The sequence below is a fragment of the Topomyia yanbarensis genome, chromosome 1 (genome assembly GCF_030247195.1).
Source record: "Topomyia yanbarensis strain Yona2022 chromosome 1, ASM3024719v1, whole genome shotgun sequence".
Classification (NCBI taxonomy): domain Eukaryota; kingdom Metazoa; phylum Arthropoda; class Insecta; order Diptera; family Culicidae; genus Topomyia; species Topomyia yanbarensis.
In genome coordinates, this window is record NC_080670.1 from 174,459,623 (window position 1) to 174,483,839 (window position 24,217).

At 40.0% G+C, this 24,217-nt stretch overlaps 1 protein-coding gene and 1 long non-coding RNA gene across 2 annotated transcripts in view; both read left to right on the plus strand.

Annotated features, from left to right (window-relative positions):
- The window catches only part of LOC131681819 (alpha-2Db adrenergic receptor), a 580,412-nt gene that overhangs the window by 194,946 nt on the left and 361,249 nt on the right, over positions 1-24,217 (plus strand). The window lies entirely within an intron of this gene.
- On the plus strand, positions 16,607-17,981 carry LOC131681825 (uncharacterized). The gene is made up of 2 exons (XR_009303986.1): positions 16,607-17,193; positions 17,256-17,981. It is a non-coding gene; the product is annotated as an uncharacterized LOC131681825 (long non-coding RNA).

Genomic DNA, 24,217 nt, shown 5'->3' on the forward strand with positions numbered 1-24,217 from the left:
TCATTGCATAAATAATTGTTCCATGCAAATAGAGAATCTAGTGGAACATGGAACCATAATTCGTATAGAAAGTCAATGCTATATATTTTTTTATAAAATAGAATAATTGTAAACGTATTGGCGCTGAACAGTGTTAATATTTATATTTTCTAGTGATACAACGCGTTTGGATAAATCAAGCCATTGATATGATAGCAATAAACTTCTTCGAAGATAATTTGGCTTTTTATTACTGGGTAACAAATCCTTCTTATAATTAACAAAATCGTTAGCTGTTACAACTGGTTGGGATATTTTTCAATAATACAATTGATTGAAATAACCATCTTGGTTTTTAGTTTCAATACGCACCAATCTTGAAATCAACAATTATATTAGTTGTTACAACTGGTTGGCAATTATTCCAATATTACAATTGACTGAAACAACCATCTCGGTTTTCAGTTTCAACTCGCACCAATCTTGAAATCGACAATTATATTAGTTGTTACAGCTATTTGATGAGCTGATTCGGATGGTGTGTGTCTTTGCTAACTGACAGCATCACATTTTCAACTAGATGATTTAGTTATTTCAGCAACTGTTTTGTTCATTCAAAAACAAAAATGAAAGTTTAGAAAAATCAACAATCGTTTAGCTGTACCAAATTTTAACCAATCGATTTCAGAAATTCGACTAATATATTAGTTGCTATGCGATCGGGAGCATTTCCGTGCAGAAGTATCCTATTACCCACCAACTACCGCCGTCGCTACTGCCACTCCACTGTTTGACCTGATAGGAATCAACGGTCTGGAAATGAGCATCAATTTACCATCGTCAACAAAGGCGAGCTGCCCTCGTTTGGTTGAGGACATTTTTGCTCTAGAGAGGAAAGTGGCGCAGACGAGCTGCCGCAAAGCGGCCTTTCTTTGATGTTCTCGATAGGCAGACTCACGATAGGCAGCCAGTCAGAAGAAAAACGGATATTACGAGACCGACTGATAAGACACGTTCGTCCCCCCGAAGTCCCATCGACCGACAACGACGACGGTGGCGACGGCAGGGTCCGGGATAATGTCGCTATAGTAGTTACGTTACATCGGATTCCCCGCGGTGTGCAGCAAAGGATATTCTTCCATCCGACAGCGATTGCCTTGATTCCAGAGAGCTGAAGCTTGACTTGACGTGTCTGAGAAAGGTAATACGTCCGACGGGCGAGTCTATGGTTCCCTTGGGCAAAATCCAACAACACCGAGGTCGAGAAGCTTTACTTTCCCCACTTCTCTGCTTCCAGTGGGAAGATTCATTCCGGTGTCTGCTCAAGCACCTAATCCAGAGTAGCGAGTTGGTTTCCTTCGATGGAATTTATGAACTTGTAGAGCACCACCCCGTTGCACCTGCGAACGAATGCGACGACCGCCGCTGGGGAGTTTATTCGACGATAACGAAAGGACACCCCGCACAATCCCGTTCCTCGCGGCGGAGCAGTGATAGTAGATATAAAGTGTCTTCAAATGATTACTGCTGACTTCTTATCTTTTCTTCGGGATTGAATGAAAGCTTCATCCTTGGAAGATGCAAACGAAACCGTTGCCGCGATTTGGGTGCTCCAATGAGAGGGAAAATTTTCAATTTCGGTCCGGATTTCTCTGTCAGTATCGCTACTATTGCTGCTAGATACTACTACTACTGATTATTATTATCTGAATCGGCACAAGGATTAGCAAGTGCACGGCAAATAGGAACATTATGCAAATTTTGTGCGAAAATCGCGTCCGGCAATTCGAATCGCTTCGAAGGATGCTTTTGGAGGAAACCTAACAAAACAAGAACATGAGAATAGGGTGCAATTTGGATTCGAATGACCTGCTATTTATGCTTTTTCGACCTTGTTAACCTTGTAGATTGGTTATCTAGGTAATGTACGTTAAAATATGCAAACCCAATCCAGCCGAAAGCAACCTGGTGAGTGAAAATAACTTTGACACATCGTTGAAACAATTTGGATCCAAATATCTTAGAAATTCTTTTACATTTAATATTACACATTTTGAAAATGGTATTTCGTCTTGACTAACTATTTAACTTTCAATATTTAACGACTTCTCAACATTTTGTAAAAAATAGAACTGCAAATTGTAGAACGCTGGTAATTTTTATTTTCGATTCAGTCGCCATCTAATGGAAATCGATTTTGCCTTTCCTTGATATTCCAAAGTTTTAAAAACAAATTTAAGGTTAAGGATGAAATCATACGCAGCTTTCGATACCGTAAGAGGTGTAACAATAACACTTCCAACGAAGACGCCATTAGTGTCAACAGCTCCATTAACTTTCGCTCTGATTGTTCACTGATCTAAATCCCCGCTCCTCGGTCCTAGCGGAAGGATCTGCCCCTGCACCGGCAATATCTTCGAGAAACGCACAGATTTTAACATCCCCATTATGAACAATCACAGAGGCGCACACGCGATCCCCGCTCATCTCCTTCTGATATTACTTTCCCGGGATCCTATTTTCCTATCTCATGCAGAGGCTTCAGTTATGGGGGATGGGAGTGATATTTATATACGTTTATTTTTTGCTACTGTCTCCGGCTTGGCTCCTTCCACCTTCCTAACAAAACGGCAGTGAAGCGCAAAGCAAAGCTGCCGTGTGTTACTCGGAATCCCGGTGCCTTGTCAACTAGTACCACATCCTGTCAGTGATGATATTGAAGCAGGCGAAGGAGAAACGGGATGGGGGCTTTAGGATCTCGCCCGGATATAGATACACACATAAAAGCAAATTGCTCCGAAAATGATACCCACAATTAATTGAAAACATGATTCGTTCTTTTCTTTTCGCTTTTGTTTTCCACGGCTCTCCACAGTGTGTGGAGGGGTGAAGTTTTCTCCATTGTTTCAGGCCGTGATGCTCTATTGTTTTTTTTTCTTCAGAATGGGAAGTCCGCAGTCATTTCTGATGATGAGCGCAATCAGCCAAAGGGAGATCCTTTCCGCCCGTTACGGTTCCCGACGAGGACGACGTGACGGTTTGGAGCGGAGTAAGGGGTGGCAGCGGCCAAACAGTCATTGAGCGTAATTATTATCGCCGCGTAGAATCCCGAAGGAAGAATTTCTTTTGCTCATTTCATTGCGCTGAGAAAAAGGTTGTTTGACGGCTATTCTGAGCTTATTTGTAACTCGTCCGGGTTTGGACGGGGATAGTCTAATTGCTGGAGGAGTCTGATAATTGTGCTTTCTCTTTGTTGTTGGTTTTATATTTAAACTTGAAGTGGAAGGTAAGAAATGTTCTATTAGCGACGGGTTATTATTTTTGGAATTTTTTGGCAGAATTAAAACTTGTAGAAGTTATTCACATCCATATTCAACCACAGAGAACAGACTATAAGCTAGAACAAACTTTCTCGGAAACTCTGTGTAAAAATTCAAATGAAAATACGTTGCAAATCACCATTCCTTCTTCCACCGCTGACGGTTGTACTTACCAGTATATCACGACCGTTTGGTTGTATTGTGCGATCGCTATTTGGTGCGCTCTCAATGTGCGATCGCTCATTATACTGATCGACTAGCATAGTGTATTCATAGGGTGGTTCATCATTTTGGTTCGGGGTTTTTGGTGGTAGTTTTTTTGCATTTAAGTTCATAGGATTGAATTTAGGTTTAGTTTAACTTAAGCTTAGTTTTACGTAGTTCAATTAAGTTGAGTTCACGCATCAACATTCCGGCCACCTTGAAATAGCACGGATACTTCAAATTCACTTCTTTCTTCTACTTCTTCTATCCATCGCCTGAACTGAGATCAGACGGTATGGACAGTTTGACGACTTGTAGCATGTTCACCTTTTTCGTAATTTTTATCATTATTCGTTCACTACGCTCACTATGCCAAAACGCATCACATCACGAAATATTCAGACGCTTGTGTACAAATATTCCCTTGCATGCAATTTTATCCTATTTCGGATAAACTTTCAAAAAATATTCCGTCTCACCAAAACCCAAATGCGCATGGGAATGAAATGGATAGATACGAATGTGTTAAGAGGAAAGAGTATTCTTAAAATTCAAGCGAGAGAAATGGTTGTCGAAAGAGTAGTGTTTGTAAAAATACGTACTTCCGACTACGAATACTCGAATCACTTGACGCCTATCTGAGGATTTACAGAACGGCAACTCGTCCATTTCGATCCTGATCGTGGAAGAGGCAGCAATGTGATGTTCTTTTTAGTATCGCGGTGTGTTTTAAAAGGTAGTTTGTTAAAAATGTGAGAAGTTTATTAGGCTTAAATTTATTGAAAAAAGTTCCTTTCCGATAGGCATAGCTAGTGCGGTCAGTGAATTGTGCGGTCAACAAATTTGAATGCGTTACATATCGTGCAAAATTGTGTGTGAAAAGAAGGTAAGATTTAATAATTGAGTTGTGTGATAAAAAGATTCAAAGCTTCGAATAGACGATCGACGGCTTCTTTTCTTTTATTGAAAGTTTGAAGGTTTTCCGTCATCCGCGTTCTAGCGACGCATACGCTCGGCACACCGCCCGTCTCGTTAGCACCCTGCTGACCCCACGTTCCGTCTTCGAAAGATCCCGACGCTTTTGGCAAAAGGTCGGAAGGAAGCAGCAAAGCCATCAACGCGCTTCGTTAGAGCGACGGCCATCTTCATCGTCGAAAAGTCGGCCGAATTCAACACCCGGTAGGCAAAGGCCTAAATAGCGTCATCATTGCGACGCCATTGTAGACGCCGTTCGTCGCCATCGCTGAATTGGTTTGCGATAGGAAGTCGGTGCCGAAGCCGCAATACCAGTCGGCACCCAGCTGAGATGCAGCTCTGCTAGATCGACGCTGTTCCAGAACTAACGCATGTGAGCAGTCTTCCCATGAACATCGACAAGTTTGCACCCGCGTACAAAATTTCGTGCACGCGTTCAACCTCAAACATGATTTGCCTTTGAACACCGAACCCAAGTGAACGATGTGCAAACTTAGATTTAAACACCGTGTGCGTACACCGTGTGCGTACACAAGAAAGGCGAGCACAAAACAGAATGCGTCAACGCTAGTAATGATGAGTGAGAGAAAGAGATAACTAGTGTTAAAATCCTGTGTGTACGAACACCGCGTACGTACATGGGGTTCGGATATGCAGACGAACACGTGCACGTGCTTTGGTACGCATTAGCGCGTTCGAGTTTGCACACGAAATGTGGGTATAAGATGAGCACAGAACTAGAGCGAACATGGTGTTCGATTTTCATTTGGGAAGACTGCATGTGAGTAAAAATAGATCATTGATCTGTGCACGTAGATCCAATACACACATAAAACTTAAACCTTCGAAAGCTTTGTTTGCCGCCCGAAAGCTAAAGCCGAGCACGCATTTGTACTGCTCAGCGCAGCTTTATCCGCTAGCAGGAAATTTTGACCGCACTTAGGTAGACAGAAAGGAGAAAGCTAGAAAGAGAGAGAAGAAACCGAAAACATGTAAATATGTTAATTGATGAAACCTAGGTTAAGAATAAAATGCCGTAATTTCGATCCGTCCAATAAAATGTTTTTCTGTTAGCGTTACCTGAAATGTTTGTATTTTTATGTTGATTAGCTTTCCCGTGTAGTGAATTTGGTCCGAGAAGATTTCTCACGTTTCGCGTCGTTTCCGTATATTTGAATTTTCTTTGTGTTTGTTTTACTCCGATAGGCTATCGGGAATTAGTCCCCACTACTATCTACAAAGCGAGAGGGAAAGAGTGTTCGACTGAGTTCTGCCTGTGATGATAACGTTTTTTTTATAGTATAACGTTTTTATAGTTTTTTATAGTATAACGATCATTTGTCTTGCGTCTTTGCTAAACATAGTAGTGGCTCCATCTATACGCGAAACGGAGTGCATCTTTTCACATTTTGTGTTTACCTACCGTTCCTTTGCGCCATTTCGGGATCAATTTCTATAACCTGCCCTGAGGTTAGGTTTGATGCTGGGCAATTCTAACCTGACGAGTGGTCTTCTTCGGGGGTGGCGCTAAAGCTACTCGTTTAAAACGTCCTGAGGAACGTTTTGGTATACGGAAACCGTAAACGGCCATTTGACCCGCTACAGACTGGACGGACAATTGGATCGGATGTGGCGGTTTTCACGGTGACAACGCGAACAATTCCATCCTTGTTCGGGTGTACCTGGGATAATTTTTCCGAGTGATCATTTAGTTGGCGGCAGACATTCGTCCTTGATCACCACAACTCGTCCGGATTCAATGGTGACCTTGGGGTGCTGCATCGTGACTCGTGATTGCAGCTGCTGAAGATACTCGGCATACCGCCTTGTCCAAATCCTTTGAACACGCTTCTGGGTGAGCTGCCAATGCGACAGTCGATTGTCCGGTACATCGCACAGCAACGGTTCGGAAACGGATTGTAGCCTGGTTCCTACCAGGAAAAGGGCCTGGGGTCATGGCTTCGGTCAACAATGCGGACAGTGGATGCTTCGCATCGTCTGAAACTACGACGGGTTTGCGTCTCCCACCGACTCGGATAACGCCGTCTTTGTACAGCTGCGGTTTCAGCCACATTAACGAAGTTGGCAGGGGATCACATCGTGTTACCGTTTAGGGGATCGCAGCTGCTCTCAGCCCCCGAGGATGGTCGTTGCAGTTCCTGAAGGGAACCCGCTTAAGCCCCAACGCCTGGTATGGACGTTCCGGGGTGGGCGCGGAGGCCTCTTTTGGTCCTTGGGTCCCAGGGTCGTATTTAGTTGTGGGAGGGTTTTCGGATCTGGATAATTGATTCTGTAGGTTATGAACAGTTAATATATTCCTACTCACAATTTGGTTTATACTCTATTCTACGTGTCTGGTGGGGTGGCGGCGGTTTCGATGATGGCTTTCTCTGGTGATTATCAATCTCGGCGAAGCAATGCGCAACTCAGCAATGTCACGGAGGTTTATCCGTCCAGCGGTAAGTTTTCGATGGTCGTACTGTTGTTGGTCGTAGATGGTTTGCGACCAATCGCACTGCAATGGCGGACTCACGGGTCATGCGGTCGTCCTTAGCTTTTAGCGGGTGGAGCGAATACCGACTAACAATCGGGAAACCCGCGACGATGGCCTGCTATCTCCTCTTACGATTAGTCGTATCAGCTCGAAAGCTGATCAGGGCGAGACAGGCACGATTTGACTGGTCCTTTGCGTTTAGCTGGCGGTCGAGGACCACACCAGCGACCAGGGCTATCACAGCCGGTTTCACCGTTTCTCCAGGTTTGGTATAATAACTAGCAGCTAACTTAAGCACGTCTTCTCGCTTCCACGGTCGAAACCTCAAGACCGAGAGTCTCTTGATCATGATCACTCGACCCATCTCATTCCATTTTCCAACCGTTCCGCGATCATCCGTTTTGCCTCACTGCAGCCAACCACCCACCTATTGAGAGATACATCCACTGCCACCCACCAGAATTATACCCACTAAACAATACGGTTTTCTACCAAATTTTTCTAATAATCTAACGAATATATTTCGACCACAACCACCATAACAAACTATCCAGATAAACAACAGAATTTATACAAAAAAACATTTTGTAACCTCAGCGGTTACAATCGGTCTATTTTGTTGAACTTACTGGGGCATATCTTCCATTGGGCTGCGCGACACAATGCTAGATTAGCTTCACTTAGATCGGTTATCGAGTGAGACTCAAACGGCTTTGGTTTGGTCTTCTGGGAGGCTTCCTCCTGGCCTTCCAGTTCGTTGAGAGCGGAAATTTCGCATCAAGTACGCAATGGAATGGTAGAGCTTCCTACAGCTGGAATATTGGCTGAGTCCTAGCGTATATGCTCTCGATAAAAAATCACCGACGTAAAAATCTTGCTTAACAGGATCTACGGCGGCTGGGCATTTTTCGTCTTCTTCCTGTTCGGAGCACGTACGGTGCAAGCGGTTCAACTTGGTTGGGATACCTGAGAATGCGTCGAAGCTGCCGGTCCTCGAAGTCTGATGTCCGCTACGGTGGCGATCGAGTGCAGGTCTTCCAGGACGATAAGTCCAACGATATGCTTATCGTTGACATAAAATTTTGACGACGTCTTGCACGATGCGGTGAGAGCAGTTCGGACCTCCGTTGTTGTGCAGGATTCTTTGAACACATGATGGTGCGTAAGGTGGCAGTGCGAGTTTACGTCGTTTACTTGATCGAAGAGCTTCTCCAGGAACGCCATTTGTGCGAAGTCGTCCATTGGTTTGCAGTCCTTGGTGGGTGCATCACGCTCTAGTCGCTTCTCAAGCCTCAGAAAGCGACGTTCGGCGATGGATCTGGATTCGCCGAGGCTGACTAGCGGATCGCGGGTGAGTGGCAAACAAACGAGCAAACGACCGGACGAATCGCGAGAGGTGGTAGTAGGGTACAGCTCTTCACACTGTTTTTCTTCTTCGGAATCCACGGTACATATATTGTTAAGTGATTGTTAAATTCATTGCCTATTGCCTCAAATAAAGCAGAAATAAATCATAGAAAACAGAAATAAACCCATTTATTATTACAAATGCTTTGAAATGGTAGGAAAAAATCAAAATAATCATTTGAAATAATCGAAAATGTTTTTCCTTAAACTAAATCCTCAATTGAAATAACTAACAAGCTTTCGTTGTTTTAATAAACCGTAAATTCAAATGAACCAAAAGGAATTGTTATTTCTAACAATAAATTTCTTAATTTTCAGTGTAAGTTTGTTTATCCCAAATTGTTCTGTTGGGTTAAATTTACTATAATGTTGGTTGTGAAAGCGAATGACAGCGACAAACAACCAACAGTTTTGTTGTTTCCTAAGACAAGACGTGACAACCGGCTTCTTATTTTTCCCAAAGAGAATAGGGAAAGAAACGAAGAGTGAAAATCGGTCAAAACGGAAACACTCCCTTTATGATGATTTTAACACTAGAATTTTGGCAACCGCTTCCACAGGCAGCACTTTAAATGACTCTTATTATATTTTGAAAACAAACCGTATGACTATCGTTGGATTTGTTTATCAAACGATGTGCATTTCGAAACAAAGAAGAGGTGAAATAATTCTAAAGCTTGTTTTTACTCATACATATACTCTAGAATGCACCTTACAATCACGATTGAACTAAATTCAGACGAAAATTCAAATTTCTTTTTTGATAGATGTACAATACCCATCTCCTCCAACTCAGGCGTGAGTAATGTTTATTTACATTGCGCGACTGGTCTGCTCAATAAGGTATTTTTGGCTTCACACTATTCGTCTCTTTCCCTATTCTCTTTGATTTTTTCTTCGGAATTCTTCTTTTCGCACATTTTCACCTTTTTACATTTCTTATAAAAGAAATGTATAGAATTCGCTCAAACTTTCAAGATTTTTTCCGAGGCCCGGAGGGCCGAGTCTTATATACCAATCGACTCAGCTCGACGATTTGGGACAATGTCTGTGTGTGTGTGTGTCTGTGTGTGTGTGTATGTAACGGACAAATTCTCATTCGTGTTTCTCAGCAATGGCTGAACCGATCTTATCCAAACCAATTTTAAATTAAAGAACTAAAAAACAGTATGAACGCTATTAATTTGTTTTTGATTCTGATGTTTAGTTTCCAAGATATGAATGTTTGAATGCACAAAAATGGCGTTTTTTGCAGTTTTTTTAAAATTATCTGCCGAAATTGACAATGTAGATTAACAATTTATATGTTTTTAGACAGCTTTAACGAATACCTTTCGAACAAGCTATAGATTGTTAAAATCGTACTATTATCAAAAGAGATATTTAACATTAAATGCGGACGAAAGATTTTTATCATTTCCCATAGCCAGAAATATGACCAAAAACATGTAATCTATTATTAACGCCAAAACGGCTTATTTTAGGTCAATAGTATCTTCGGAGAATTTAATGGAGGCAATATGCCCTTTCTTTCTACGAGTGAGATATTTTCACAAATTTTTTTGGAAGTGATTATATCGAAATGATGCCTTCAGCAAATTTGTAGCTCTTACTTTTGCGAATAACGTTACTGAAGACTTCAAATATCTATTTTGAATACTTTAAAAGCTATGGCTTGTTGTTTGTTTTTTTTTTTTTTTTTTATTTTAATTATAGAGGTTTAAACCTTAAGGTCATTCGCCTCTTCGGGTTAGAAAAATCTCTTAGGAAAAATTTCTAACCCTATGTGCGGGGTCGGGACTCGAACCCAGGTGCGCTGCGTACAAGGCAATCGATTTACCAATACGCTACGCCCACTCCCCTGTTGTTTGTTGATTACTCTTTGTCGCTTATTTATTGTTCAATATAGTTATAATCCATTGAAATAAGCCAAACATTATTTCGATAAAACGAATTTTGTATTTCATTTTACTATCTACAACCGCTAGAAATAATCACCGAACACTTCCAAGTTATCTGGAAGGAACTTGATAACTTATCAGTACAAAAATGTTCATTTGTGCGAACTTTCTGACTGCAATTTTGCTAACTTATAACCATCGGATCGATCTGAAACATATCGGAAAAAGAGGAGCGAAATAAATAACTCCAAGCAACGGCGTAGCCAAGAGAAGGTTTTGGGGTTTAACACCATACAACCCCCCCCCCCACAACACCCAAAAAAAATTGGATTGAAGTTGAAAATTTATTGATGCAGACTGATTTAATTCAATATTACAATAACAATTATCTGATCCGTAGTTTGATAACCTGTTGTTGTAAACATCATGAGGACTTTTGATAAATTGTCGGAATGGGGTCCTGATATGTAACTGATCTCTTGGTCTTGATTTCACAGTTGTCTAATAGCATCAATATCAAATTCCTGTCTGAAAACATTCCAATAGAAAATTCCAGAGTTCTGTAATCAATCATAATCCTCAGATTTATTTTCAAATTGATCTCGTTTTTGTAGAGATGTACTGTAATAAGGGTCTTTATTTAATAGGAAGCGAAGTTAAAATTGATTTAATTCTATGAAACATAGAACTGCTCAACAAAAAATGCATAAATTTCAACAATTGCTTAAAATGTTTTTGCCTTTCTCATTCACCGGAGGACCGAGTGTCATATGCTAATCGACTCAGTTCGTCGAGATCGGAAAATGTCTGTGTGTATGTATGTCTGTATGTATGTGTGTGTATGTGTGTGTATGTGTGTATGTGGAAAAAATGTGACCTCTGTTAATCAGAGATGGCTGGATCGATTTGCACAAAGTTAGTCTCAAATGAAAGGTACAATCTTCCCATCGGCTGCTATTGAATTTTTTATTGATTGGACTTCCGGTTCCGGAGTTACGAGTTGAAGAGTGCAATCACACAACAAATTCCCATATAAACTGAAATGAAAAATTTTCAAAATCAAATTTGTATTTTTGATGCCAAATGACATTATAATGCATGAAACATTGAGATTTGATGTAAACTCGAAAAAATAACGTTTGACAAAAATTGATTTTTTTGGACTTCGGTACTTATTTGCTCTGTTACTATTTTCTGAAAAATTAATTCTGCATAATTTTAAAACTTCAAAAATTACGGTTTCGGAATTAAGCCGTTTAGACATTAAGATCGATTTTCACCAAACCCCCACCAATTGTAAAATTGGTATTGTAAAAAAACGTAAGGGCGATACTTCAATGCTGATAGGTGGGACCGAAAAAGTAAACAATCGCCAAAGGGACTATATACTATATACACAATCATTTTGTCAATTTCAATAGCAAACACAAATTTTAATTTAATAATTTCAAATACTTCATGAAGTTTTGGGTTTCGATCACTGAATCATGCAATCTAGGATGTAAAAAACACAATAGTTCTAAATTGGAAATAAAACCAAGTCTGGAAATATGCACTGTTGATTTTCTTTGAATGCACTATGAGTCACAAGGGCGATTTTTCGGTACAAAAATCAATAACTCCCAAACCGTTCATTTTAGAGAAATTATGCTGAGAGAATATTTTTGGGGATTAAATTCGCTTTCTTTTAAAGTAAAATGTAGCTAGGGTGGTCCTCTCAAACATTCTTTTCGAAAAATTATTTTTCGAACAAAATGGTATAGCAAGGTACTTACTTCAGCAAAGTTGTAGAAAAATGTTTTTCAAGTAACATTTTCAAATGAATTAAAGTTATAGCACTATCGGTTTTTATGTTATAATTATTTTTATTCTTTAACTTAGGGTGTTTCTGAAAAAGTCAGTTTTTTAACTATAACTTTTTAAATAGTTAATCTATCTTCATACTCTCTATGAAGCAATTTTAGTACTTTTCATTGCGCATATTTCTGCTGAAGAATGTGAATCGATATCATTTTTCGTTATCGAGTTACGATCATTTTTTTTTAAATAAAAATGATAGTTTTCAATGTCCTCTAACTCAGAAGGTTGCAAAAACTAGCAGCTAAATTTGTACTCTTTTGAAAGTGCATCAAAAATACTATAAAATATTTCAAAATCAAAGTCAGCATTTTTGCCCTTCGATGTCAAATATAAACAACAACACCACGAGTCGTGACAGTTTAATTGGTATCAATCTCATTCATGAATCGAATCGCAGTAGCCGACGACTGCTTTGATCAACGCGTGTAGTGCTTTGTATTATTAGTGCTGTTAAAATGGATAAAATAAAGTTGTTCGATCTCTGGAAAGTGGCCAAAGGTGAAAATAAAAATAAAATAAAAGTTGTGTTTGAGGAAATAATGAGATAATTTGATGTGGGACAAAATGAAAAAAATAAGTTCACTCAGAATGCAAAAGCTGTAACAATTAAAACATGTAAAAGGTTTGATCAATTTTGGAAAGACAGTAATCGAATTGAGACGAAAGTGCTCGATAAAAATTCGAAATATTTTGAGAAGCCGTTAACAGTTCCTACAAAAGATTCAAACTGCACTTCCTCCCAAACCAGCATTCACAGAAATTCGTCGCTTACTTAGAACAGAATGAAGGGTAATCCTTAATTCATTTGCTTTTTAAGGCAAAATGCGCTACATTTTATATTATGTCAACACTTCCATTACCAACAAGTTTCATGAGCGAACAAGGAGCTGAGGCTCGGAACGATCGACTGAGTCACGGTAGAAATTGTTCAAGAGTCGCGAACATGGAAGATGTTTTCTTTAGAGCAATGGACTCGTCTAATCCGGTTCTTGCAGTTAGAAGATCCCGATACAGTAAACGCACTGAAATAAGTTCAATATTAAATGAGTTAGCACTTTGAGAAAAGAGACACGATTCAGATAACTATAACGACGACGATGCTGATGATGTTGATGATTGTGATTATAATAATTATGAGGATGACGATGATAATAAAGTAGTTACGTAGAATAGTAAAATAAATATCTGTCTGAGCCTAACGTTTTCAATATTTGTGTACATATAACAAGCTCAAAAAATCATTTAACAACTCGACTTTTTGATCTAGTAAAGCAGGTTCTAAATGGCAATGACCAGACCCTTAAAAACAGCCGTATGCTGATGTCATTTAATCATAATGTTGATGTCAACATTTTTCGCTGAATGACAAAAAAGCAAAAATTGATTTTGAGATATTTTACAGTATTTTTGATGCACTTTCGAAAGAGTACAAATTTAGCTGCTAGTTTTTGCAACCTTCTGAGTTAGAGGTCATTGAAAACTATCATTTTTATTTAAAAAAATGATCGTAATTCGATAACGAAAAATGATATCGATTCACATTCTTCAGCAGAAATATGCGCAATGAAAAGTACTAAAATTGCTTCATAGAGAGTATGAAGATAAACTAACTATTTAAAAAGTTATAGTTAAAAAACTGACTTTTTCAGAAACACTAAAATGACACCCTAAGATAAAGAAGAAAAATAATTATAACATGAAAACCGATAATGCTATAATGCTATAACTTTGATGCATTTGAAAATGTTACTTGAAAAACATTTTTCTACAACTTTGCTGAAGTAAGTACCTTGCTACACCATTTAGTTCTAAACATAATTTTTCGAAAATAATGTTTGAGAGGACCACCCTAGCTACATTTTGCTTTAAAAGTAAGAAAATTTAATTTCCAAAAATATTCTCTCAGACATAATTTCTCTAAAATGAACGGTTTGGAAGTTATTGATTTTTGTACCGAAAAACCGCCCTTGTGACCCATAGTGGAATGGTGGGTTTTTTAAAGAAAAAGCGTTGATTTCTTAATTCTCAGTCGCGTTGGAAATTTGAGTAAAGTATAAACTTCAAATCGATTAAAAAAAAATCGATTTTTTTTGGCTCAGTACAATATACATAACCCCTTTAGAAAAATCAGTTTTCCCACCACAATGCATTGATTGAGGAATTTAGATATTTTATTAACAGAGCATTAGCAATAATTCGTTTGTATGTCTATTTTATGGGCCATTTTTTCGCCTTCCCATTGATTTGGTTTGAGATTTCTAGCACTGATGTTGTCCTATGCTGATTTGAGTGATTCTCTGAGTCCTGCCACTATCCCATGTAGTATGTGTTATCAAAAACATCGCGAAGCATCAAGTTCTAAATGTTCTCAAACGATATAATATCCGAAGAGAGTGATAAGAGTTATAAGAAATGTCTCATCACACTGTTAGGTGGATTAAAAGCGTTTTTATTAATGAAAATGGAGTCTTGTTAATTTATTTTATTCCGACGATATTTTGTATCTTGAATCCACTATATTGATGAATTTTCCATGTCATGGATGTTTAGTAAGGTTTGATGAAGTAATTTTCTGAATAATTAAATTAATTTTAGATTATAGCGTGGTTTCTCTCATATTTTTGTTAAAGTTAATCAACCACGTATGCGGTAAATGCATGATAACTACTTGTTTCGCTTTGCCGCACAATGTCAGTTCAATTTAGTCATGTTTACTTTTTTAACGATAATAATTTTATTTGTCAAAATTAATGACAATTTTTTCCTATAAATATAGCAACACTGCCAAACATAATATTCCTGCAGTAACATTGCGTACGGTGTAAAACGTCAGAAGCAACCAATCAGGAGTTGGACCATTCTGACGCAAAATTGGAACAAAAACGCCCCTTTTATTGTTACGTCTTGTCTTTCAGTATAAGAAACTTGGTTCGAATTCTAACACCATGTAAACAAGCTCGTTGAACTGTCATTTTTTCAAGCAATTTTGCTCACATGACTTCATCATGCAATGTTCCATAAGAATCGCGGTAGATTGAGCGCGAGCAATACAGATCGTAACCCGTCAGGGTGACAATTTGACACTGGGTGGAAATATACCTATTTTTGGCTACACACTCCGTAGAGTGTATTTGTTTACGTAAATTATGCTCACCGCTGTTTTGTACCGTTCACGTTTAGTTATAAATTTTTGTTTATTTTCGCGGTTATTTTTGTGCAGACAGGTGTAGTAATTTTTGCTGAGCTTTTGTGTATAATTAGCATACACGCCACCGAAAAACTACCTAAAATTAAGTACTTTTGACTCAATGTAGTGGTATCGTGCAGGAAGGTAAAATTAGGTAAACCGTGTTGAAGGTTATTTCCATTTAACTATGGCAAAAATAAAAGCTCAACCTTGAGTTTAATTTACTTAAATTTAAGTTGGATTTACCTAATTTTGAGTACACCCCGAACAACTCAAAAGTACCTTACTGCACGGAAGACCTCGTCTGAGTAGAATCTCTCGTTTTGTTTTTGACAACACTAATAAGTGCGAAAGCGACGCACAGCTTAAAGGTTCCCCCACACTGACGCGATTATGTCGCAGCGACTGCGAAAATTTCGCTTAGCGATTTCGTCGCGCTTCCTGCGACAGTGCGATTCGCATGTGTGCCCACACCGGCGCGAATTTCGCATTACAAGCGACACAAAGTGACATTTGCAAACTATAGTAGCTAGATGGGACAACCTCAATTTTAATCTCATGGTAATACGACGTATGTTGTCCTAAAATTAAAAAAAAAAATATTTTTCGATTGTTTTATCAGCCATTCAGTGAGAATAGTGTATTTGTCCGCGTGTCTTTATATTTAAAACATCTTTGCGTGAAGCAGGTCGTTTACTCGACACAGTCTAGACACAGTAAGAAAACAAACAAGAAGAGAGGATAGTAAATCAGTTGACTATAAATATTGCATTATTCAACAATCTGTTTTCAACTATAGTATACCAAGAAGCGCAGTGCTAGTTCAGCAACACAGAAATATACCTCAGAAGAATCAACTTTCACCGCTGACCAGGTTCGTGTTCTTATCCGCGAATGTGACATTCGAGGTCGTAAACTACTGTTTGATTCCAGTACGGTCGAGAAAATTTCCGGCGAATCCAATGCAGCACCGCAATACAAAGCCACAAAGCGATCTAACAGCGTGGGAAATTTTATCATCGCAAAATTTTATATCAGCACAACAGCTATACCAAAAGCGATACCACGTCGATGGCCGAAATGATTTTTGGTTCTGCACCTATAGTCTTCCAGGACAGCAGTTTGAAGGTACATTGATTAAAAACTCGAAAAACCATTAAGTATGCTTACGTGTTTCAGTAGCCAACAGTAGCAGCAACAGCAGTAAAAAAGTATCCACTTCCACCTACTTGGGCTATTAACTGCCAAGTATCGGTCAGAATGCACTATACAACGGCCGACATACGTCGGAAAGTGATCGTAGCTCTATAGGTACAACGTCACTACGGTCGTTTACTGTTACTTCGTCCACTTTGACGTAATATGATACTTCGTACAACCACAGACAAAGGCCACCACTGCCAATCGAGTTTGCGCATTTGGAGCATCTGGCAGATCCGAGACTTTCAACCAAAAGTGGCCTTGACTCAGGGTATGGTGGAACGGAACCTTGGGCGTTTTCATCAAGTCAACCACGCCATCGCACCAAAACAGTCTAGCATCAATTTCTAGTGATTTCGAAGACTTAGTTTAGATACCAGTATTGATTGAGCCAGTGGTAAAAATCGACGGAATAGTGAAACCATAGTACTGACTAGACAAAAAGCGTTTAGCGGGGAAGTTCTTTCCACTGCAACCAATTATCGCGGGAGACCTTTGCACAAAAAGGCACGTCTAGGAATTGTGCTGTGCGCTCAACTAAACGATGACATGCTGCAGGAAATTGAAGCATTCAGCTCGGAACACATGAGTATATTTGAATCAATGCTGTGTCGTTTAAGAATGGCGGCGGAAAACGCAAGCTACAGGTAGCCGCAGTTACTCCAGGTAGGTTTGATAGAAACCCTTCACTTACCTGTTCAAACAGTTGTGTTAATTTATTGCTACAGATAATGCTGGCTGCCGGCATAACGCAGCAGTGCCCAATGGATTTTTTTCTGTACCCAATGTCCCATGTGGCTAACGCTAAGCAGTGGTGCGTGCACTCTTGGAACTCAAAGCAGTACATGTTCTAATCGGGCTGCGCTTAAAATTGATAATAATTTTATGAACGATCTTTGTTACCTGCTATTGCTGGCCGACATTAAGGATACACATTTTTTCATCAGCGCACTACTAACGGCGATATTAAAGTACTACCTGGGCTGGGTGAGTACCATTGCCCCTGTGAGTGGTTCCGCTTACGAAGCAGATACAGATTGTGCTACAATACAGCGATAGAAGGAGAAGCGGTGCAAACTAACTACCAATCACCCGTACATCGTACTGTGGGTCCAATGTAGCTATATGTATGGAACCGTCGGACACCCGGTGAAACTGTCGAGAACAATGATCTGCAGAAGCCCCCAATTGAGCAATACCATGGATAAAATTCTAAATGAGCTATCTTACGTCGTAAGATGTAGCGAGATCAAGCGGGTTGTCCTCGCAGAGGCTTTCGACGAGTATAAAGCTGAGCAGGCATTCGCTGCGCAAAAGATTATAAATAATTATTCGCTCCTTATGTTAATTGTTAACTTTAATCAAAAATGCTTTTCCTTGACCTGATGTACAGTGTAAATTAACAGATTTTCGTACGTAATAAAACTGCAAAATTACGAAAAATACAAATTATAGCAACAGTGTCGTAAGGTTTGGTGGAAATAACTGTGGAGAAAATAGAGGATTACACAAATCCCCCAGATTCTTGCGATCCGGATCTGCGATGGTTCGTTCGGCAACCACGACCAAAGACTGAACTTCGATGGCTGGTAATGAATAAGTCTTGCTGAGAGCGAACTGGTCGGAGTTACGTCAGACCGGGCTAAGTGACAATATATTGATTTCGAGAAAGGCAAATTTAAAGTTTAAATTGTAGCATACTTTATATTGTATATACTATTGAGGAAAGGATAACAGTTGACTGAACAGTTCCAGATTGCCATTCGTATTAGTTTCCAGACTAGTGTCCGACTGAAAGTTGGGAAGGGCGTATGCAAGTTGGTTACTTATATGGCTGAAACTAGAATATAGTTATTGCGTTTTTTTGCTATAGCATACCATCCGAGAATACACAATTGATAGCTTCATAAACTAACCGGTTCCATGTAATTTTACGGTGCGTTCTCCAAATTGCAATCTTCTTAACAATCTTTTTTTCAATAGTTTTTTACAAATCTCGTACATTCAGTGCATTTTTGTACAAGTAAATTCCATCGTGAATACAACCGGTGGGAGCTTCATGAGATCGATTGAATAGCGGTTTTCAGTAGGCTGATTTGTTCACATCTAGCTGCGTCAGGAACACCCGGTTCTCTTTTTGAATATTTCCCTAGACGTTGTCCTCATTGACAAAGTAGTAAATTCTACTTAAAGGACAGTACGTATCGGAGCTGGAGTATTTTTTACCACTGGTTGGATCTACAAAGTAGAAATCGTTGTTCTCTCGTATAATGACAAAAGTACTATCGCCTGTTAGGAGACTTTGTCCTAAGATAAGATACACATCGTACTCCAAAAAGATGTAAAACAAGGTAATAAAACACCTTAATCCTTCGGCGAAGCTTGGCTTCATAAATATTGTCTATCTTTGGAACCGATTAAAAATTACTCGGTTAGTGGACCGAATTCCGCCAATTTGTGAACATGCGTCCATGTTGTAGTGAATTGGCGAAACATATCGCCTATATATCATTAGCTTCACGTTTTCATCGATCACAAAGGGAACGTTGATCGAACCAAGCAGCCTTGTAACGCAGACCCTTTCGCCACTGATCAACATTGCTAGCGGTAGCATCCCCTCCTGGGAAACTCGCTGCGGTACTCCTCTCCTAACAGAGAAATACGCACCAGTCTGCTGCAACACCACACACTCCAGCCCGTTGGTGCCGAACTTGGGAGTCTCCACATTCGGTACCAGGATTATAAACAACCCACTGAGACGTCCAAAAAATTGTTTCAAAATCGTTCAACACGGATCCAACGATGGACGTTCGTTGAACGGTTATTTGGACGATGTCCAAATTGGTCCAACGAACGTCCTTCATTGGACGATTTTGAAACCAACCGTTCTTAGAGGGAAGGAGATGTAAGTTAACTCTCGCATATACGACAGATTAGATCCGGTTAGCATAGAGGCGAAGACTACATATTAAGAAGACTGATATCTCTTTTCTTCCCCCATACAAACGAGAAGCGACAGAGGTTACAGCACCTCTATTGTCTGAAGGTAGGAAGCTTAATGTAAAAGTGTATATGTGTGTGTGCATCACTATGGGAAGTACCACCTTTACCCGCAAGTGGCGTTGCTGTTACTGTCTCCAGATTCTGGACAGAGTTAGCAGTCTTCTTGATATGCAGTCTTCGATAGAGGTGTATTCAGATGATTCGTCGTTGCTGCGCGTATATCCGATCAGAAGCAGTGGGGTTTTGATTTCGAATGTTCTCTCAATCTAGGCGGACAGATACATGTACATATACTCGTGAGAAATTGAGCAGCTATCAGTAGGTCTGTTCCAGGAGAAACTGGAAGTACTCCGGAGAAAATCGTTCCTTTACTCTCTTCTTCTTTTTTTTCTTCTTCTGGTAGCAAACCGGAGTAAAAAGGAGCAAGAATTTTTTGCTCCTGTTTACTCCGGAGTGATTTCCTTGTACTGGAACAAAGCTAGTGTGAGTATATTTTGATTTGATGTGCACTTGCTCTATTGGGTTATACCGTTAACCAACATACAGAACTTGCTCGACGAGAGGTTGCTATTTATTCGTCCAGTTGAAGAAACATGATTATCATCTGATCGCATGGGAATTCCGATCGAGTCCGTACCCAAGATTTCATCGATTATCTTTATGTTGTGGGGAACTTCATTCTCCCGCTCGATTTGCGGTATGAATTTTATATTCTTATTTTTCAGATTTGTCGTGACCAGTAAGTAGTCGATTTTTTTAGATTTCCTCTTGAGCTGCTGTCGTTCTTTTGCGGATTGTAAAATTCCAACTGTCCATTGCAAACGTCGCCAAGTGAATGAAAATTTCTTCAAGTTCGAAATAAACATCATATGGCAGCACACTTCGATCATTTTTTTTCTGTTGTCGAATGTTCAGCTAATATTAGTCGATAGTTTCAATATAATTTTCAGTATCATTCTCCATTTGTTCAAATTATGGTAATGATTATTATTTTTATTACTATTTATATTTTTGATTTTTTTTCAGGTATTTCACAGACTATTTGAATCGAAGACTTTTGAATATTAACTTTATTTCTATACATATTCCCTACATTGCTTACCTTCTCTACCTTTAACAGTGAATGGTACATACAAAATCATCGTTGTATCGAGATGTTTTCTGAATGTTGCCTCGTTCTCGTAAAACTCTCAATTTAAAGTTCTCCTCAGATTGTGAACTCGGAAAACCTTGTTCCGTATTTTAACTATTCTCTTGTAAAACATATGATTCTACCTCAATTATATACTGAATATCATCTATTGGATTCTGATTCTGATGATCGAAAGGAGCTCTCCTGAAGTTATAAACGTTTCCGGCATACTGCACTTCATTGTTCGTTCCATACAATTACTGTATATTTGATGTCAATATCGCATTCTCTAGCTCCGAGTGCCGCGTCCGCGTAATGCTTACTCGTGAGCTAGGCTTAACAGTCTTGCTACTTTATGCCCGTTCGATCCGAAATCCTGGATTCTGATTCACTCCATAGACTGGGGAATGTTCCGCGATAGCTCGAACCGACTAACGACTTAGAAGGCGTTACGCTTAATCGCGAATGAAGGATAAATGTACTATGGTAGCGCTGCAATCCTATTTCCTAGCTTTTGCATTCAATACGAAGAGTTTTGTGATCCAAGACTTCATACGTTTCATAATTTTTCGTAAACTTATCTGTATCTAATAACAACGCGGGTCAGAAGAAACTACGCATAATCCTTGATACGTAGTACCTTGGACAGGATCACATTTTCACCCCCAAACACACGATATCCAAGATAGTGTAGTTCTTTCTTCGTCGATTTTTTTAGATTTCCTCTTGAGCTGCTGTCGTTCTTTTGCGGATTGTAAAATTCCAACTGTCCATTGCAAACGTCGCCAAGTGAATGAAAATTTCTTCAAGTTCGAAATAAACATCATATGGCAGCACACTTCGATCATTTTTTTTTCTGTTGTCGAATGTTCAGCTAATATTAGTCGATAGTTTCAATATAATTTTCAGTATCATTCTCCATTTGTTCAAATTATGGTAATGATTATTATTTTTATTACTATTTATATTTTTGATTTTTTTTTTCAGGTATTTCACAGACTATTTGAATCGAAGACTTTTGAATATTAACTTTATTTCTATACATATTCCCTACAAGATTGTTATGGAATCTTTGGCATAACATGTTCAACCGTTCATTGGCGTTAATTTCTTCCCTCAAACAAAATGCTAAAACATCTTCGTTGAACAAGAAACCCATTCCCTACCCAGTAATCTCTAGCTAATTGAATGTCGTTAAAACGTAAAAAAGAAAATGTGACTAACATAGTCGAAATAAAAAAGGGAAAAAAGAAAAAGAAACTGATGGGAATCCATCGGCAGCGGTGGGTAGCCGCTGTAGACACAGCCATTTCCTTACACAATGTAGCAAACCCGCCACGACTGTAAGAACAGTGACAATAGTCTAATAAAAATCTATCCCGGCATTCAAAAGGCATACAGAGATGAACAGCAGCAATCATCATTCAGATTGATGCTAATCGTCGACAGGTTTTCAGTGGTGATCTTGCGTGGCTTAATTTTTGCCGGCTGTCACGGTAAAGATAGATACGTCTACCTATATCAAGGACACATGATAGTGAACTCGGGTGATTCGTAGTTATTCTGCCTAAGCTCGACCCTCATTATCAGAAGGCAAAAATTAAGCCCGCACGATATTAAGCCTGTTCTAATGACCCTGCCACTTCTAGTTTTCCGATCTGTTTACTTCACATCCTTGCTCTCACTTGAGTACTATGGCTCTAAGTTTCATAACTTTCCCTACCCAGTAATCTCTAGCTAATTGAATGTCGTTAAAACGTAAAAAAGAAAATGTGACTAACATAGTCGAAATAAAAAAGGGAAAAAAATAAATAAAATGCTATATACAGAAAGTTGCCCAGAAGTCTAACCTTTAATTTGGTATATAAAACGACTTGATCCGATGTAAAATGTGCATTTTACAGCCAAAACCATTTACTAGGTCGGATTTGCCCCACCTTACCCTAAATAGCTCTAACCACCCTACTTTCAATTCAATTTTACCGCTCCAGTATTTATTCGATTTACCTGGCTTTCACACGGTATGTAATCTTCGTTTTCAAATAGTTTTGTTGGACTTGGTAGTGGTATTTTTTTTTTTTTTTTTACAATGGAGAAGACCTTTATGTCCTAGCCCAGTACACGTGCTAACGGTAGGGTCCAATCTACCACACGGGGTGCACTGGGGGCGTGTCGGACTCGAATGGTGACCAGCCATTAATACCGACTAAACTCCATTGGGCTCCGCCATCATTCCTCCCAGGAACTACCTCTCGGTATTACTTCTGGGGGGATGGCTGTACTGAATGTACTCATTCACTCTCACTCACGCGATCATACATCCTGTATGAGGCTTACTTGGGTGCTCTCTAAATCACACTTTGATTCACTCTCAAACACTCCCACATGAGGCTGACTTTTGTGCTCACCTTTTACGTTCCATGCGAGGCTGACTTGTGTGCTCACCTTACTCATTCCTTGCTAGGCTTACTTTTGTGCTCGCCCTACCCATACATGTGAGGCTGACTTGGGTGCTCACCCTATCACCTGGTTCATTCTCAATCGTGCCACTCTATTGTACCTTTGTCACTCCCTCTGGCATCCCATGTGGGACATTTTTCTTAGGCCCCACTTCTGACATACCATGCGAGGCTGACTTTTGTGCTCACCTTTTTCATTCCTTGCTAGGCTCTACCAACCTGTGAGGCTGACTTTTATGCTCACCCTTAACATGCAATGTGAGACTGACTTGGATGCTCACCCTTTCACTCCTCTGCCACGCCATGAGGCATCGATAGCTTAGTTCCAACATACTACGCTACGACCCTCCCGTCTTGGCATGAGGCAGTCCACTTATACGCCTATACACTCACTCTTCTGTCTTGCTTCGGGGTGGCTGGGTTTACCCCTTACGCGGTTGCCATTCGCTGCGCCAACCTACCTCGGCATGAACAGACCATTCACTCTCTTATTTTGCGCTTGGCCTTTTTCGCTCCAGCTAACCAATCACTAGTTAGCCGTGCCCGCCGTCTGTTGTTCGGTTCGCCAGATTACCTGTAGCCTACTGGCAATCTGGATGGTAGCAGCCGAGACTGCGTTCCACTTTTCCACCGATTGACACATCCGCTGGATAAGGGTATCCGGGGTTGTGTCCCAGCCACAGACGTCAAGCATTGCTCTTCTTTCGACGTCGAACCGATGACATACGAACAGTATGTGTTCGGCAGTTTCATCTACACCTGGGCAGTCCGGGCAGACTGGGACCTCCGCGTGTCCGAACCTGTGGAGGTACTGACGGAAACAGCCATGGCCTGACAGGAATTGTGTCAGGTGGAAGTGAACTTCCCCATGGGGTCTTCCCACCCAGCTCGATATGCTAGGTATCAGCCGGTGGGTCCACCTACCTTTCGAGGAGTTGTCCCACTCACGCTGCCATCTGGCGACCGAGGTCACCCTGGTGCGCTCGCGGGCTCCCCTATTTCCACGTAGCTCAAAGCACTCCTCATCTTCCCGAATGACCAGCCCGACTGGCATCATGCTCGCTATCACGCAGGATGCATCGTGTGATACCGTGCG